The sequence below is a fragment of the Schistocerca gregaria genome, unplaced genomic scaffold (assembly GCF_023897955.1).
Source record: "Schistocerca gregaria isolate iqSchGreg1 unplaced genomic scaffold, iqSchGreg1.2 ptg000229l, whole genome shotgun sequence".
Classification (NCBI taxonomy): Eukaryota; Metazoa; Arthropoda; class Insecta; order Orthoptera; family Acrididae; genus Schistocerca; species Schistocerca gregaria.
The window spans coordinates 851,761-858,858 of NW_026061748.1; positions in this window are offsets into that span (position 1 = coordinate 851,761).

Here is a 7,098-nt window from a genome sequence, read left to right on the forward strand (position 1 = left end):
AGGAGTAGCAGCCGCGTTGCACGAGAGAATGTGAAAAGGGTTCATATGTAGTATAAACGTGAGAATTCCGTCCGTTTTCGTCATTTCTTATCCAATCGAGTTAAAGGCAGATCGTCACATTGGCCGCTCTTCTCTATGAAATGGTTGTAAATTATCGTCTGCAAAGCTATATCGCGTGCTGCGGTATGCGGAGACATTAAAAGCACCATAGTTGATCAGAGATGAAGCTTCTAAGTTGATGTAATAGCCAGTAAGTAGTAGTACAATTCAAGTTTTAGGTACCGATTATTGACTTTTTACCCTTTTTTGGTGCCTTGGACATGCGCTAGGAACTTATGATTTAGCATGGAAGGAGGACTAGCAGCTGCGTTGCACGGGAGAATGTGAAAAGTGTTCATATGTAGTAAGAACCTTAGAAATCCGTCCGTTTTCGTCATTTGTTATCAAATCGACTTAAAGCCAGATCGTCACATTGGGCGCTCTTCTGTTTGAAATGGTTACATTTATCGTCTGCAAAGCTATGTCGCGTGCTGCGGTATGCGGAAGCACTAAAAGCACCATAGTAGAAGACAGATGAAGCTTCTAAGTTGATGTAATAGCCAGTAAGAAGTAGTACAATTCAAGTTTTAATTATCAATTATTGACTTCTTAGCTGGCTTTGGTGCCTTGGACATGAGCTAGGACCTTAACATTTTGCATGAAAGGAGGACTAGTAGCCGCGTTGTACGGGAGAATGTGAAAAGTGTTCATATGTAGTAAAAACCTGAGAAATCAGTCCGTTTTCGTCATTTGTTATCAAATCGACTCAAAGCCAGATCGTCACATTGGCCGCTCTTCTCTCTGAATCGTTTACATTTATAATCTGCAAAGCTATGTCGCGTGCTGCGGTATGCGGAGAGAATAAAAGCAGCATAGTAGAACACAGAAGTAGCTTCTAAGTTGAAGTAATAGCCAGTAAGAAGTAGTACAATTCAAGTTTTAGCTGTTGATTATTCACTTTTAGCCGGCTGTGGTGGCTTGGACATGACCTAGGACCTTAAGATTTTGCATGAAAGGAGGATTAGCAGCCGCGTTGTACGGGAGAATGTGAAAAGTGTTCATATGTAGTAAAAACCTGAGAAAACAGTCCGTTTTCGTCATTTGTTATGGAATCGATTTAAAGCCAGATCGTCACATTGGCCGCTCTTCTCTCTGAAACGGTTACATTTATCGTCTGCAAAGTTATGTCGCGTGCTGCGGTATGCGGAGAGACTAAAAGCACCATAGTAGAACACAGAAGTAGCTTCTAAGTTGAAGTAATAGCCAGTAAGAAGTAGTACAATTCAAGTTTTAGCTGTCGATTATTCACTTTTTAGCCGGCTTTGGTGGCTTGGACATGACCTAGGACCTTAAGATTTTGCATGAAAGGAGGACTAGCAGCCGCGTTGCACGGGAGAATGTGAAAAGTGTTCATATGTAGTAAAAACCTGAGAAATCCGTCCGTTTTCGTCATTTGTTATCGAATCGACTTAAAGCCAGATCGTCACATTTTCCGCATTTCTCTGTGAGACGGTTATATTTATCGTCTGCAAAGCTATGTCGCATGCTGCGGTATGCGGAGACATTAAAAGCACCATAGTTGATCAGAGATGAAGCTTCTAAGTTGATGTAATAGCCAGTAAGTAGTAGTACAATTCAAGTTTTAGGTACCGATTATTGACTTTTTACCCTTTTTTGGTGCCTTGGACATGCGCTAGGAACTTATGATTTTGCATGGAAGGAGGACTAGCAGCTGCGTTGCACGGGAGAATGTGAAAAGTGTTCATATGTAGTAAGAACCTTAGAAATCCGTCCGTTTTCGTCATTTGTTATCAAATCGACTTAAAGCCAGATCGTCACATTGGGCGCTCTTCTGTTTGAAACGGTTACATTTATCGTCTGCAAAGCTATGTCGCGTGCTGCGGTATGCGGAAACACTAAAGCACCATAGTAGAAGACAGATGAAGCTTCTAAGTTGATGTAATAGCCAGTAAGAAGTAGTACAATTCAAGTTTTAGTTATCAAATATTGACTTCTTAGCTGGCTTTGGTGTCTTGGACATGAGCTAGGACCTTAACATTTTGCATGAAAGGAGGACTAGTAGCCGCGTTGTACGGGAGAATGTGAAAAGTGTTCATATGTAGTAAAAACCTGAGAAATCAGTCCGTTTTCGTCATTTGTTATCAAATCGACTTAAAGCCAGATCGTCACATTGGCCGCTCTTCTCTCTGAATCGTTTACATTTATCGTCTGCAAAGGTATGTCGCGTGCTGCGGTATGCGGAGAGAGTAAAAGCACCATAGTAGAACACAGAAGTAGCTTCTAAGTTGAAGTAATAGCCAGTAAGAAGTAGTACAATTCAAGTTTTAGCTGTCGATTATTCACTTTTTAGCCGGCTGTGGTGGCTTGGACATGACCTAGGACCTTAAGATTTTGCATGAAGGGAGGACTAGCAGCCGCGTTGTATGGGAGAATGTGAAAAGTGTTCATATGTAGTAAAAACCTGAGAAATCCGTCCGTTTTCGTCATTTGTTATCGAATCGATTTAAAGCCAGATCGTCACATTGGCCGCTCTTCTCTCTGAAACGGTTACATTTATCGTCTGCAAAGCTATGTCGCGTGCTGCGGTATGCGGGGACACTAAAAGCACCATAGTAGAACACCGATGAAGCGTCTAAGTTGAGGTAATGGCCAGTAAGAAGTAGTACAATTCAAGTTTTAGGTATCGGTTATTGACTTTTTACCCTTCTGTGGTGCCTTGGACATGTGCTAGGAACATAAGATTTTGCATGAAAGGAGGACTAGCAGCCGCGTTGCACGGGAGAATGTGAGAAGTGTTCATATGTAGTAAAAACCTGAGAAACCCGTCCGTGTTCGTCATTTGTATTCGAATCGACTTAAAGCCAGATCGTCACATTGGCCGCTCTTCTCCCTGAAACGGTTGTACTTATCGCCTGCAAAGCTATGTCGCGTGCTGCGGTATGCGGATACACTAAATGCACCATAGTTGAACACAGATGAAACTTCTAAGTTGATGTAATAGCTAGTAAGAAGTGGTACAATTCAAGTTTTAGGTATCGATTATTGACTTTTTACCCTTCTTTGGCGCCTTGGACATGAGCTATTAACATAAGATTTTGCATGAAAGGAGGACTAGCAGTCGCGTTGCAAGGGAGAATCTGAAAAGTGTTCATATGTAGTAAAAACCTGAGAAATCTGTCCGTTTTCGTCATTTGTTATCGAAGCGACTTAAATCCAGATCGTCATATTGGCCGTTCTCCTCTCTGAAACGGTTGTACTTATCGTCTGCAAAGCTATGTCGCATGCTGCGGTATGCGGAGACACTAAAAGCACCATAGTAGAACACAGATGAAGCTTTTATGTTGATGCAATAGCCAGTAAGAAGTAGTACTATTCAAGTTTTTGCTATCGATTATTGACATTTTACCCTTCTTTGGTGCCTTAACATGAGCTAGGAACTTAAGATTTTGCATGAAAGGAGGACTAGCAGCCGCGTTGCAAGGGAGAATGTGAAAAGTGTTCATATGTAGTAAAAACCTGAGAAATCTGTCCGTTTTCGTCATTTGTTATCGAATCGACTTAAAGCCAGATCGTCACATTGGCCGCAGCTCTGTCTGAAAACGTTACATTTATCGTCTGCAAAGCTATGTCGCGTGCTGCGGTATGGGGAGACACTAAATGCACCATAGTAGAACACAGATGAAGCTTCTAAGTTGATGTAATAGCCAGTAAGAAGTAGTACAATTCAAGTTTTACGTATCGATTATTGACTTTGTACCCTTCTTTGGTGCCTTGGACATGAGCTAGGAACATAAGATTCTGCATGAAAGGAGGACTAGCAGCCGCTTAGCACGGTAGAATGTGAAAAGTGTTCATATGTAGTAAAAACCTGAGAAATCCGTCCGTTTTCGTCATATGGTTATCAAATCGACTTAAAGCCAGATCGTCACGTTGGCCGCTCTTCTGTCTGAAACGGTTACATTTATCGTCTGCAAAGCTATGTCGCATGCTGCGGTATGCGGAGACACAAAAAGCACCGTAGTAGAACACAGGTGAAGCTTCTAAGTTGATGTAATAACTAGTAAGAAGTAGTACAATTCAAGTTTTAGGTATCGATTGTTGACTTTTTACCCTTCTTTGGTGCCTTGGACATGAGCTAGGAACATAATATTTTGCATGAAAGGAGGACTAGCAGCCGCGTTGCACGGGAGAATGTGGAAAGTGTTCATATGTAGTAAAAACCTGAGAAATATGTCTGTTTTCGTCACTTGTTATCGAATCGACTTAAAGCCAGATCGTCACGTTGTCCCCTCTCCTCTCTGAAACGGTTGTACTTATCGTCTGCAAAGCTATGTCGCGTGCTGCGGTATGCAGAGACACTAAAAGCACCATAGTAGAACACAGATGAAGCTTCTATGTTGATGTAATAGAGAGTAAGAAGTAGTACAATTCAAGTATTAGGTATCGATTATTGACTATTTAGTAGCTTTGGTGCCTTGAACATGAGCTAGGAACTTAAGATTTTGCATGAAAGGAGGACTAGCAGCCGCGTTTTATGGGTGAATGTGAAAAGTGTTCATATGTAGTAAAAACCTGAGAAATCCGTCCGTTTTCGTCATATGTTATCGAATCGACTTAAAGCCAGGTCGTCACATTGGCCGCTCTTCTCTCTGAAACGGTTGTACTTACCGTCTGCAAAGCTATGTCGCGTGCTGCGGTATGTGGAGACACTAAAAGCACCATAGTGGATCACAGATGAAGCATCTAAGTTGATGTAATAGCCAGTATGAAGTAGTATAACTCAAGTTTTATCTATCGACTATTGACTTCTAGCTGGCTTTGGTGCCTTGGACATGTGGTAGGATCTTCAGATTCTGCATGAAAGGTGGACTAGCAGCCGCGTTGCACGCGAGAATGTGAAAATGGTTTATATGTAGTAAAAACCTGAGAAATCCGAACGTTTTCGTCATTTGTTATCGAATCGACTTAAAGCCAGATCGTCACATTGGCCGCTCTTCTGTCTGAAACGGTTACATTTATCGTCTGCAAAGCTATGTCGCGTGCTGCGGTATGCGGAGACACTACAAGCACCATAGTGGAAAACAGATGAAGCATCTAAGTTGATGTAATAGCCAGTAAGAAGTAGTATAATTCAAGTTTTATCTACGGATTATTGACTTTCTGGATTTGGTGCCTTGGACATGAGCTAGTACCTTAAGTTTCTGCATGAAAGGAGCACTAGCAGCCAAGTTGCAGGGGAGAAAGTGAAAAGTGTTCATACGTAGTAAAAACCTGAGAAATCCGTCCGTTTTCGTAATTTGTTATCGAATCGACTTTAAGCCAGATCGTCACATTGGCCGCTCTTCTCTCTGAAACGGTTGTACTTATCGTTTGCAAAGCTATGTCGCGTGCTGCGGTATGTGGAGACACTAAAACCACCATAGTAGAACACAGATGAAGCTTCTAAGTTGATGTAATAGCCAGTAATAAGTAGTACAACTCAAGTTTTAGGTATCGATTATTGACTTTTTAGCTGGCTTTGGTGCCAGTAATAAGTAGCACAATTCAAGTTTTAGGTATCGATTTTTGACTTTTTAGCTGGCTTTGGTGCCTTGGACATGAGCTAGGACCTTAAGATTCTGCATGAAAGGAGGACTAGCAGCCGAGTTGCACGGGAGAAAGTGAAAAGTTTTCATAGATAGTAAAAACCTGAGAAATCCGTCCATTTTCGTCATTTGTTATTGAATCGGCTTAAAACCAAATCGTCACATTCGCCGCTCTTCTCTCTGAAAGGGTTGTACTTATCGTTTGCAAAGCTATGTCGCGTGCTGCGGTATGTGGAGACACTAAAACCACCATAGTAGAACACAGATGAAGCTTCTAAGTTGATGTAATAGCCAGTAATAAGTAGTACAATTCAAGTTTTAGGTATCGATTATTGACTTTTTAGCTGGCTTTGGTGCCAGTAATAAGTAGTACAATTCAAGTTTTAGGTATCGATTATTGACTTTTTAACTGTCTTTGGTGCCTCGGACATGAGCTAGGACCTTAAGATTCTGCATGAAAGGAGGACTAGCAGCCGAGTTGCACGGGAGAATGTGAAAATTGTTCATATGTAGTAAAAACATGAGAAATCCGTCCGTTTTCGACATTTGTTATCGAATCGACTTAAAGCCAGATCGTCACATTGGCCGCTCTTCTGTCTGAAACGGTTACATTTATCGTCTGCAAAGCTATGTGGCGTGCTGCGGTATGCGGAGACACAAAAATCACCATAGTGGAACATAGATGAAGCATCTAAGTTGATGTAATAGCCAGTAAGAAGTAGTATAATACAAGTTTTATCTATCGATTATTGAATTTTTAGCTGGATTTGGTGCCTTGGACACGAGTTAGGATCTTCAGATTCTGCATGAAGGGAGGACTAGCAGCCGCGTTGCATGGGAGAATGTGAAAAGTTTTCATATGTAGTAAAAATCTGAGAAATCCGAACGTTTTCGTCACTTGTTATCAAATCGACTTAAAGCCAGATCGTCACATTGGCCGCCCTACTCTCTGAAACGGTAGTACTTATCGTCTGCAAAGCTATGTCGCGTGCTGCGGTATGCGGAGACACTAAAAGCACCATAGTAGAACACAGATGAAGCTTCTAAGTTGATGTAATACCTAGTAAGATGTAGTACAATTCAAGTTTCAGTTATCGATTATTGACTTTTTTGCTGGCTTTGGTGCCTTCGACATGAGCTACGACTTTAAGATTTTGCATGAAAGGAGGACTAGCACCCGAGTTGCACGGGAGAATGTAAAAAATGTTCATATGTAGTAAAAACCTGAGTTATCCGTCCGTATTCGTCATTTGTTATCGAATCGACTTAAAGCCAGATCGTCACATTGGCCGCTCTTCTCTCTGAAACGGTTGTACTTATCGTCTGCAAAGCTATGTCGCGTGCTGCGGTGTGCGGAGACACTAAAAGCACCATAGTAGAACACAGATAAAGCTTCTAAGTTGTTGTAATAGCCAGTAAGAATCATTACAATACAAGTTTTAGGTATCGATTA